Source organism: Pseudophryne corroboree, chromosome 7 (assembly GCF_028390025.1).
Source record: "Pseudophryne corroboree isolate aPseCor3 chromosome 7, aPseCor3.hap2, whole genome shotgun sequence".
Taxonomy (NCBI): Eukaryota; Metazoa; Chordata; class Amphibia; order Anura; family Myobatrachidae; genus Pseudophryne; species Pseudophryne corroboree.
This window is the reverse complement of record NC_086450.1, coordinates 504,999,761-505,010,678: the sequence shown is the minus strand read 5'-3', so window position 1 is coordinate 505,010,678 and position 10,918 is coordinate 504,999,761.

Below are 10,918 nucleotides of genomic sequence, written 5' to 3'. Positions count from 1 at the left end.
AATTAAAAAAAAAAAATGTATACTTGCGATACCCACTCCTGATTCCAGACAGCTGCAGACCTCCGCCGGCACCGCTCCTCTCCTCGCATCTATGGGAGACGTCTCTCCCATAGCACAGCATAGACACTAGAGGTCAATTATGACCCCTAGCGTCTGTGCCACAATGCTGTGCGGTGCGCGATGACGTCATCGCGCACTGCACAGCAAAGGTCCTCTCCACGAAGGGAAACTAGACAAGTAGCGTCTGGTTCCCTTCGCAGCGGGGGGCACAGTGGCGGATCTTGCCATGGTGCGGCACCCTCTGGATGGTGGCGGGGCAGCGGGACAAAAGTTCTGCTTGCCCGTGGCAATATCTGCTACTGCATTTACAGGACACTTAAGTATTCTACATGTCTGCTGACAGTGTTACAGGCCCTACACACTGATTGTTCATGTCTTTCAGTTAGATCAATCTTATTATTGAACGAGATAACGTTCATATCTTTCAGTGTGGAGGCTCCAGCGATGAACGATGCGCGGCCCTGCACTCGTTCATCGCTGGTGCCCCGTCGGCTGTGCATGCAGGCCAATATGGACGATCTCGTCCATATTTGCCTGCACTTCTATGGAGCATGGTGACGGGGGGAGTGAAGGAACTACACTCCCCCTGTCACTGCCCCCCGCCGCCGGGTCGCCCGTTGGCCGTATCCGCCGTCGGGCAGCTCGGCGGCGGATCGTTAAATGTGTAGGGCCCTTTAGTTAAGAGAGAGTGCATTTAGTCAGGGTTATTTAGTACAAGTACTCTGTGATATACATCCATTATTTACTGTGCATTGTTATATCTATGTCTGTATAGCCATACTTAGTATTAATCTGTATTGCTAGTCCAGTGCAGTTTTATTGCATGTCATAATTTCTGCACTGTGACTCTGTGTGTGCATATAGCTGCTGTGTGACCTCCATTTCGTGTATCTCACTCAGATTGCTATCCCTATATTCTGTAACCTGAGGGGGCTAAGTGTGTCAGGTTTATCATTTAATATAGGTTTTTTACAGGATATACTTATTGTGTATTTTTCTCTGTGAATTTTAGTCACCATATACCTCTAGAATTCTCTGTTTGTGCTAATACACAACACGGGTGGTTCTGGTCAGGTATTGTACTGGGTTGCCTCGCATTGAGCTTTCAGATATGTCAGCTACAAGGGGCGATGGAGCTGGGGCTGATCCCACATTGCGTGGTGGTGACGCTGCAGACACATTTGGGGCGAATATAGCAGCTGAGGGTTCTGGGGGTTCCTTGCCCCCCCAGTGGGACCATAGCAACGGGGGTTCAAAATGACCCGCCTTGGGCTACTTTTTCCATGTTATTGAGTACGCTAGTAACTAGACTTGCGCCCCCTATGGGACTTCCTGTGCCGGTAAAACAGCTTATGGTCCAAGCGGATAATCCACCATGGGAAGATCAACTGTCCACTCAGTTACAGCAATTGAACCAATCACTGACTAAACAGAAGTTTAACCCTTGCGCGCCTAAGACCAAGGGGTCATCTAAGCGGGCCATTACTTCCTCACAATCCACCAACGTTCCAGACACCTCGTCTGACAAGGATGGCGTATATACTGACCCCACAGATTCTGATCCTGAATTTTCTGATGGGAAATCTGTTTCACAGGTGGATGTTCCTGACTTGTTGGAGGCTGTCAGGCTAATTCTTCAAATTACTGATGACCCAGAGCCCGGATGCTGCCCCTAAGAAACCGGACAGGTTTAAATGTAAGAAAGTGGTTAAACAAGTTTTACCTCAGTCTGACCATTTAGTTGATATACGTCAGAAATCCTGGGAAAATCCAGGGAAGAAATTCACACCTCACAGCAAGATGCTGGCTCGCTATCCCCTCGCGGCGGAGCTAAGTAAAAATTGGGAGACACCCCTGCCAGTGGATTTGCAGGTGGTGCGGTTGATGGTATCCTCTGCTCTGACTGTAACTACCGTCCAGTCTCTGTAAGAACTGACGGATAAGCGTGTGGAAGGTTGTTTTAAGGCGATTTACACTCTAACGGGTGCTGTGCATCGGCCCACCATTGCAGTGACTTGGGCTGCAGAGGCTATTGAAGCGTGGGCTCAGGAGTTGGAAGCTAAGATGTCTTCCAACGCTTCTGATCATGCTAGACAATGTCTATCGTATATTGTCACAGCCTCTCATTACGTTAAGGAGGCGGCTTCTGATGCTGGTATTCTAGCGGCCAAGGCTTCTACTACATCCAAGAAAAAAGGAATTGGATTCCCCAGCACCCTGGATGATAACAGTAACGGTTACTGTTATCATCCAGGGTGCTGGGGAATCCAATTCCTTTTTTCTTGCTCAGAAATACCCCTTCCTTTCGAGCACCTGAATGATATCACTAAGCTAATTGAGCATTTACCAATCTATATGTCTGTTGTGAGAGGCAGAGAGGTTTCTGCATTAGGAGGAGGTGCAGGCCCTGACATGCCACATGGAGCATTATGGGGTTGCTCCAAGGTAAGTAGCTCTTAGCTTAGACATATTTTAGTAAGGAGCCATTATCATGTGACTCCTTGCTGGTTAATATTAGACCCAGATTGGGGTAATGGAGGTGTGAGGTGTGGTGCCTCTGGACTGGCTGAGCTGGATGGCTTTAGTGTGGCATACCTTTACATTCTATTAACACTTTTCACTTATTAATTTTCTAACACTATTTCTCTATTTTAATTACATTTCATGTTTGTATCACCCTCTCTATAGCTTCGGCTTCCTAAATACTAATTTATTAACACTATAGTTTTTTACACTGGTATGCCACGCTGGGCTTTCTGGCTCATTCTGGTGTTTTGGGGTGCCACACCCTGCACCTAGATATAGCGCTAGGGACCCCAAATATACAGAGAGGCCTTGATGCGGCTTTGGGGCTTAACCACACATTTGCGCAAATATGTGTAACGAAGATCTCTGAATTCTATTATCATGTGGGATTTATATCTGGTTACTGTTATCATCCAGGGTGCTGGGGAATCCAATTCCTTTTTTCTTGCTCAGAAATACCCCTTCCTTTCGAGCACCTGAATGATATCACTAAGCTAATTGAGCATTTACCAATCTATATTTCTACTACATCCATACTGGCTCGCCGGATTCTCTGGCTGCGGTCGTGGTCCATGGATCTGGACTCTAAGAAAACACTGGAGGTGCTCCCTTTTAAGGGAGACATTCTTTTCGGAGAAGACCTCAACAAGATAGTGGCTGACTTAGCTTCTGCTAAAACAGCATGTCTGCCCAGTACTGCTACTTCGGTACCAAAGGCTAAGAGTACTTAATTTCGCTCCTTTCATTCTTCAGGGAAAGCAAAGGGTCAGGTGTACCCGAAACAGGCTCGCACTTCCAAGCCTACTAAACCCAAACGGGCCTGGGCTGCCCATCAGCCTGCTTCCAAGACTGACAAGCCTGTCGCATGATGGGGCGAGCCTTCCTCTGGGGGATCCCAGGGAGGGGGGCCGACTTCTAGGGTATACCCAGGAATAGTTGAAGACCACTTCTGATGCCTTGGTATGGGAAGTCGTCACTCGAGGTTACGCCATATCCTTCAAAGATCGTCCCTCTCGATTTTGCCTGATAGACGTCCCTTTGGATCAGGTGAAGGCAAAAACTCTTCAGTCGGTGGTACAGTACCTCCTGGACACAGGAGTGGTAGTACAGGTGCCTCTGGCTCAGAGAGGCAAGGGGTACGATTCACCGCTGTTCCTAGTCTTGAAACTGAATGGGTCCTCCAGGCCCATCCTCAACCTCAAGTCCTTGAACAAATTTGTGAGGGTCTCCAAGTTTCGTATGGAAACTCTTCGCTTTATTGTTCTGGCCTTGGAACCTGGGGATTATATGGTCTCCCTGGACATACAGGATGCTTACCTGCATATTTTTATTGCAATGTCGCATCAACAATACCTGAGGTTTGCGGTTGGCAGCCCTCATTACCAGTTTTGGGCGTTAGCTTTTGGTTTGACCACAGCTCCGCGAGTCTTCACCAAGGTCATGGCAGTGATGACAGCTGTACTCCGTCGTCAAGGTGTCAGGATCCTACCGTACCTGGACGATTTGTTGATCCTGGCAAATTCCCCAGAAATTCTCCTATGCCATCTGGATCTGACTATCCAGTTTCTGCAAGCCCACGGGTGGCTCATCAACTGGAAGAAATCTTCCCTGGTCCCTGCTCAGAGCATGGTGCACCTGGGGGCGTTGTTGGACACTTACAAACAGCGGTTGTTCTTGTATCAGGAGAAAGTCCGGAAGCTTCAGGACAGGATTCGATGCTTCCTATCTCGTCCGCAAGTGTCGATACATTCGGCGATGCAAGTGCTAGGTCTCATGGTGTCGGCTTTCGACATGGTGGAGTACACTCAATTCCATTCCTGCTCTCTACAGAAGTTGATTCTGGCCAAGTGGGATGGCTTGCCTCACCGGATCAGGTCTCAAATGATCTCCTTGTCTCTGAAGGTCCATCTGTCACTGAGCTGGTGGCTTCAGGACCAACAATTGAGCAGGGGTCAACCCTTCTGGATCTCCAACTGGGTTCTTCTGACAACGGATGCAATTCTGAGAGGTTGGGGCGCGGTGTTGGAGCAACACTCACTTCAGGGTCGGTGGACCAAGGAGGAATCTCTCCTACCGATAAACATTCTAGAGTTGGGGGCAGTGTTCAACTCATTGAACCTGGCCCAGCATTTAATACAACACAGACCTTTTCAGGTACAGTCGGACAATGCCACCACAGTGACGTACATAAATCATCAAAGTGGCACTTGAAGCCACATGGATCCTTCAGTGGGTAGAATGCCATCTGCCAGCCATATCGGCAGTATTCATTCCGGGGGTCCTAAACTGGGAAGCAGACTTCCTCAGTCATCAGGACGTACACGCTGGAGAGTGGAGCCTCCATCCAGAAGTGTTTCAACTCCTCGTGGACAGGTGGGGCCTTCCAGATGTGGACCTGATGGCGTCTCGACACAATCTCAAGGTTCTGGTCTACGGAGCAAGGACAAGGGATTCTCAAGCAGCGATCGTGGATGCACTGGCAATTCCATGGAACTTTCAGCTGTCATACGTGTTCCCTCCGGTGTCACTACTGCCCAGAGAAATAAGGAAGTTCAAGCAAGAAGGAGGAATCCTAATTCTGATCGCTCCCGCGTGACCCAGACGGCATTGGTTCTCAGACCTTCAGGGTCTCTCGATAGAGCGTCCCCTTCTACTTCCACAACGTCCAAATCTCCTCATTCAGGGCCCTTGTGTATATCAGGGTTTAGCCCGGTTGGCTTTGACGGCGTGGCTCTTGAAGCTTCCGTCTTGAGGGCCAAAGGATTTTCTGAGGCGGTCATTCAAACCATGTTGAAGGCCCGTAAGCCGGCTTCTGCTCAGATTTACCATAGGGTCTGGAATGCTTACTTTACTTGGTGCGCATCTAACAATCACGACTTTTACAAGTTTAGTACGGCCAAACTTTTGGCCTTCCTACAACAGGGCCTGGACTTGGGCCTTCGTCTGGCCTCTATCAAGGTTCATATTTCTGCCTTGTCGGTTTGGTTTCAAGGAAAAATTGCGACCTTACCTGATCAGGGTGTGTTACGGAGTCAACCTCCTTATGTCCTGCCTGTGGCTCTTTGGGACTTGTCGGTGGTTCTGAAGGCGTTGCAAGGGGCTCCGTTTGAGCCTCTTGAATCTGCAGACCTTAAGTGGCTTTCTCTTAAGGTAGTGTTTCTGCTGGCTATTGCCTCTGCTAGACGGGTGTCGGATTTCGGTGTCTTGTCTTGTAGGTCACCATATCTGATTTTTCACCGTGATCAGGCGGTTCTTAGAACACGTCCCGGGTATTTACCTAAGGTGGTGTCTTCTTTCCAGAAGATTGTGGTTCCGGCCTTTGCCTCTCCTGAGTTGTCTTCCAAAGAGCGGTCTTTGGATGTGGTACGGGCTCTCCTTATCTATGTGAAGAGGACTGCTTCCCTTCGGAAGTCGGATTCTCTCTTTGTACCGTTTGGTTTTCACAAATGTGACTGACCTGCTTACAAGCAGACCCTGGCCAGATGGATTAGAATGGTGGTTCTAATGGTGGTTGCACATGCTTATGTACAGGCTGGTCTTCCAGCTCCTGCTACCATCCAGGCCCATTCTACTCTCTGTTGGGCCTTCTTGGGCGGCCCTTGAACAATTGTGCAAGGCGGCTACATGGTCCTCAGAGAACACGTTCATAAGGCTATATGCCTTCGATACTTCCGCCTCCCAGGATGCTTCCTTTGGACGCCGGATTCTTGTGCCCGCTACAGTGCGTCCCCTCCCATAAGGAACTGCTTTAAGACATCCCCAATGTTATTCACTGTAGAGCCCAGTGTACCCCGCTGCAGAAAACAAGATTTATGGTAAGAACTTACCGTTGTTAAATCTCTTTCTGCAAGGTACACTGGGCTCCACAGGGCGCCCACCCTGACACACCTAGCTTCTTTGGGTTGGTATGGCATTAGCCACTGATACCTTCTCCTGTCATGAGAATGTGGTGTATGTGGCTACTAACGGTTGTCGTCTCTTTTGCCTGCTACTGCATTGGACTGGTTAACAAAAACTGAGCTCCTGTGCACGGAGGCGGGGTTATAGAGGAGGCGGCGCTATGCATTCTGGGAACAGTCAAAGCTTTTAGCCTGTTGGTGCCTCGGATCAAGATCCTACTCTACACCCCAATGTCATTCCAGGTAGAGCCCAGTGTACCTCGCAGAAAGAGATTTAACAACGGTAAGTTCTTACCATAAATCTCGTTTTTTATTATGCTCCGCAGTAGCGCAGTACACACTTATTATTCTAGGAATCAAGCAGCAGACAATGTGATGTTTTTCCTTTTCCTTGGAAAAGTCACTTTTCGTCTGCAGTTCTGGCCACAGGATTTTTAAAAAGTAATAACTTTAGATGCTAGAGATGAGCGGGTTCGGTTCCTCGGAATCCGAACCCGCCCGAACTTCATTTTTTTTTACACGGGGCCGAGCGACTCGGATCTTCCCGCCTTGCTCGGTTAACCCGAGCGCGCCCGAACGTCATCATCCCGCTGTCGGATTCTCGCGAGGCTCGGATTCTATAGCGAGACTCGGATTCTATATAAGGAGCCGCGCGTCGCCGCCATTTTCACACGTGCATTGAGATTCATAGGGAGAGGACGTGGCTGGCGTCCTCTCCGTTTTAGAGAAGAGAGTGAGACTAGGGTAGAGAGAGACACAGTAGTAATTTTGGGGAGCATTAGGAGGAGTACTACTACTTGCTGAAGTGATAGATAGTGTGACTGTATAATGTATATCTGACTTGTGGGGGAGACACTGACAGTGGGGAGCAGTTAGAGTCTGAGAGCAGGACTCAGGAGTACATATAACGTACAGTGCACACTTTTGCTGCCAGAGTGCCACACTGCCATTGTGACCACACTGACCACCAGTATAATATATATTGTGATTGTCTGCTTAGGAGTACTACTTGCAAGTTGCTGATAGTGTGACCAGTGACCTGACCACCAGTTTAATAATCACCACCAGTTTAATATATATATATATATATATATATATATATATATATATATATATAATTGTATATAATATATGTATAATATTGTATACCACCTACCCGTGGTTTTTTTTTTTTCTTTCTTCTTTATACATACTACTATAGTAGCTTACTGTAGCAGTCTGCGGTGCTGCTGAGCTGACAGTGTCCTGCAGGACCGTCATCAGTCATTACATAATAAATATATCTACCTGTCCGGCTGCAGTACTAGTGTGATATTATTTTATATATATATATATATATATATATATATATATATATATATATATAGTTTAAACAAAAGCTGCGGCACTCGTGGTCTTGGAAAAATGCTTGTATTGAAAAGTTTACATAGCGCACCCGCGCCCCACCAACGTTTCGGGGAGTCTAACCCCTTTGTCAAAGTGTAGGTGACACCTACACTTTGACAAAGGGGTTAGACTCCCCGAAACGTTGGTGGGGCGCGGGTGCGCTATGTAAACTTTTCAATACAAGCATTTTTCCAAGACCACGAGTGCCGCAGCTTTTGTTTAAACTATTCTTCAATTATTCTGAGGGCACCGGGGCATGCTAACAACGGAGGGAGTGCCAGGCTTCAGGACATTACATATATATATATATATATATATATATATATATATTGATTTCATCTCATTATCATCCAGTCTATATTAGCAGCAGACACAGTACGGTAGTCCACGGCTGTAGCTACCTCTGTGTCGGCAGTCGCTCGTCCATCCATAATTGTATACCACCTACCCGTGTTTTTTTTTCTTTTCTTTCTTCTTTATACATACTACTATAGTAGCTTACTGTAGCAGTCTGCGGTGCTGCTGAGCTGACAGTGTCCAGCAGGTCCGTCATCAGTCATTACATAATAAATATATCTACCTGTCCGGCTGCAGTACTAGTGTGATATTATATATATATATATTGATTTCATCTCATTATCATCCAGTCTATATTAGCAGCAGACACAGTACGGTAGTTCACGGCTGTAGCTACCTCTGTGTCGGCAGTCGCTCGTCCATCCATAATTGTATACCACCTACCCGTAGTTTTTTTTTTCTTTCTTCTTTATACATACTACTATAGTAGCTTACTGTAGCAGTCTGCGGTGCTGCTGAGCTGACAGTGTCCAGCAGGTCCGTCATCAGTCATTACATAATAAATATATCTACCTGTCCGGCTGCAGTACTAGTGTGATATTATATATATATATATATATATATATATATATATATATATATATATATATATATATATATATATATATATATATATATATATATTGATTTCATCTCATTATCATCCAGTCTATTTCTTTTTCATCCACTAGGGGTCACTGGAGTACTCTTGGGATATGGACGGTTCCCCAGGAACTAGGCACCGAATAGTTAAATTTTGACTATAACTCCCCTCCATATCCCAGAGTACCTCAGTGTTTTTTTCGGTGCTCACCAAGCAACTAGGTTTGTGGAGTGGATCCACAACTACTGAATTTTGATTTGATTATTTTTTTTTTTAAATCCCTTTCCCCCTTCCAAGAAGGCGAGGGTCTGGGTTAGGAAAGCTGCTGAAGCAGCTGTGGGTGTCGGACCTCTCTAGAAGAGCTCCCTCACTACCACGTGCAGGAATCCTGCAGTAAAAGGCTGACAGTGCTTACAGAGAAGCCCCGTCATTGCCCTCACCACAGGGTCCAGGTATGTTGTTTGGGGCGGTCAGCTCATGCTGCCGCCCCGCTGTGTGAGATTACTGTGTGTGTGTGTATTTGTGCGCTGCCGTAGCTGCCCGCCGCCGCTTCCAGCGCTGCTGAAATATCTCTCCCCGCTGCGCTAAGCACGCTGATGTTGGAGGCCGCTCCACGAGGCACATCGTTACTCCGATGCACTTCCGGAGGGCGCACAGTCATAGCCGGTCTCCGTGTACGGACTTGCGGTACACGGAGCACGGGGCACGCTTCCTTAAGAGAGCCAGCAGCACTATATATATATATAAATAAGGAGATATATATGCATTTAAGTTATATTCTGCTACATAGATAATGTTGCACTTTATAATGTTCTGTAAACAGGTGGACATATTAAACCATGTTTCCTGTTTATTTTTATTTTTTCTCTCTCTTGTTTCTTTCCAGAAATTCCTGTATACATCTCTCCACCATTGAAGGCGCAGGGGTGTTAGGGGGATTTTGGGATCAGACATATTATTGGCACATTTGGCCAGAGATATAGAGACACCTTAAGTGCTATTTACTGAGTCGCACAGGTTCTTTGTCTTTGTATTTTTTTTTTTTTTGTTTGTTTGTTGTGTAATAATGAGTAAGACACCAGCAAAATCCAAGAAGCAGGTTTACTGCAATGTCTGTAAGGGTGTATTACCTGATGGATTTACCACATGTAAAGTATGTTTTGTAAATTCTGAAACAAATACAATTCCGGCTCCGGTTTCAAATCCTATTTCAACCCCAGACCCGCCATGGGCTATATTAGCAGATGTGTTAGCTGGATTACAATCAGAGTTGGCCGTCTCTCGGCAGGAGCGAGAGGCGGCAAGAGCTGAATCTAGGTTGAGACAGCTTGAACTTCCAGAGGGGGCTCAGCCTTACCAAAGGTCCAGATCCTCTTTGACTAAAGGGGATAAGTTTCATTTTTCCGATAAACTACCGGCTGCTATGTTACTGTCAGATGATTCTTCGCCAGACCTCACGGTACATGAGGTGGGTGAGGAGGGCGAAGTAGACCAGCAGTCAGAGGGTGGCGATTTTGACAGGCCAGGTATTGATAATCTCATCAGAGCAGTGCGTCAGTCTCTGAATTTTACAGAAACTGAGGAGCGTCTGACAAATGATGAGGTCATTTTTTCTAAACGGCAAAGAATTCCAGTTTGTTTTCCTGTGTCAGAATCTCTTAATAAAATGTTACTAGAAACAAGGAAGAATCCGGATAAACGGTTTTCTATACCTCACAGATTTAGGTCTAGTTATCCGTTTCCAGAGTCTATGACAGCTACATGGGAGAATCCGCCGTTGGTGGATTCATCCGTGTCTAAACTTACAAAGAAATTAACCATACCGGTACCAGCTGCAACTACACTCAAGGACCCTTCGGACCGTAAGATAGAGGTTATGCTGAAGTCTATGTATACAGCAGCAGGAGTGCTGCTTAGACCAGGGTTGAGTGGCATTTGGGTAGCTAAAGCTCTAATGGTATGGATATCAGATCTCAGATTGGCTTTAACGGATGATCATCTTATACTTCTCGCTAATCAAATCTGGGAAGCGGCTGACTATTTATGTACAGCTTCTACTGACGTCTGTCAGCTCACTTCTCGCCTTTCATCATCACTAGTCACAGCA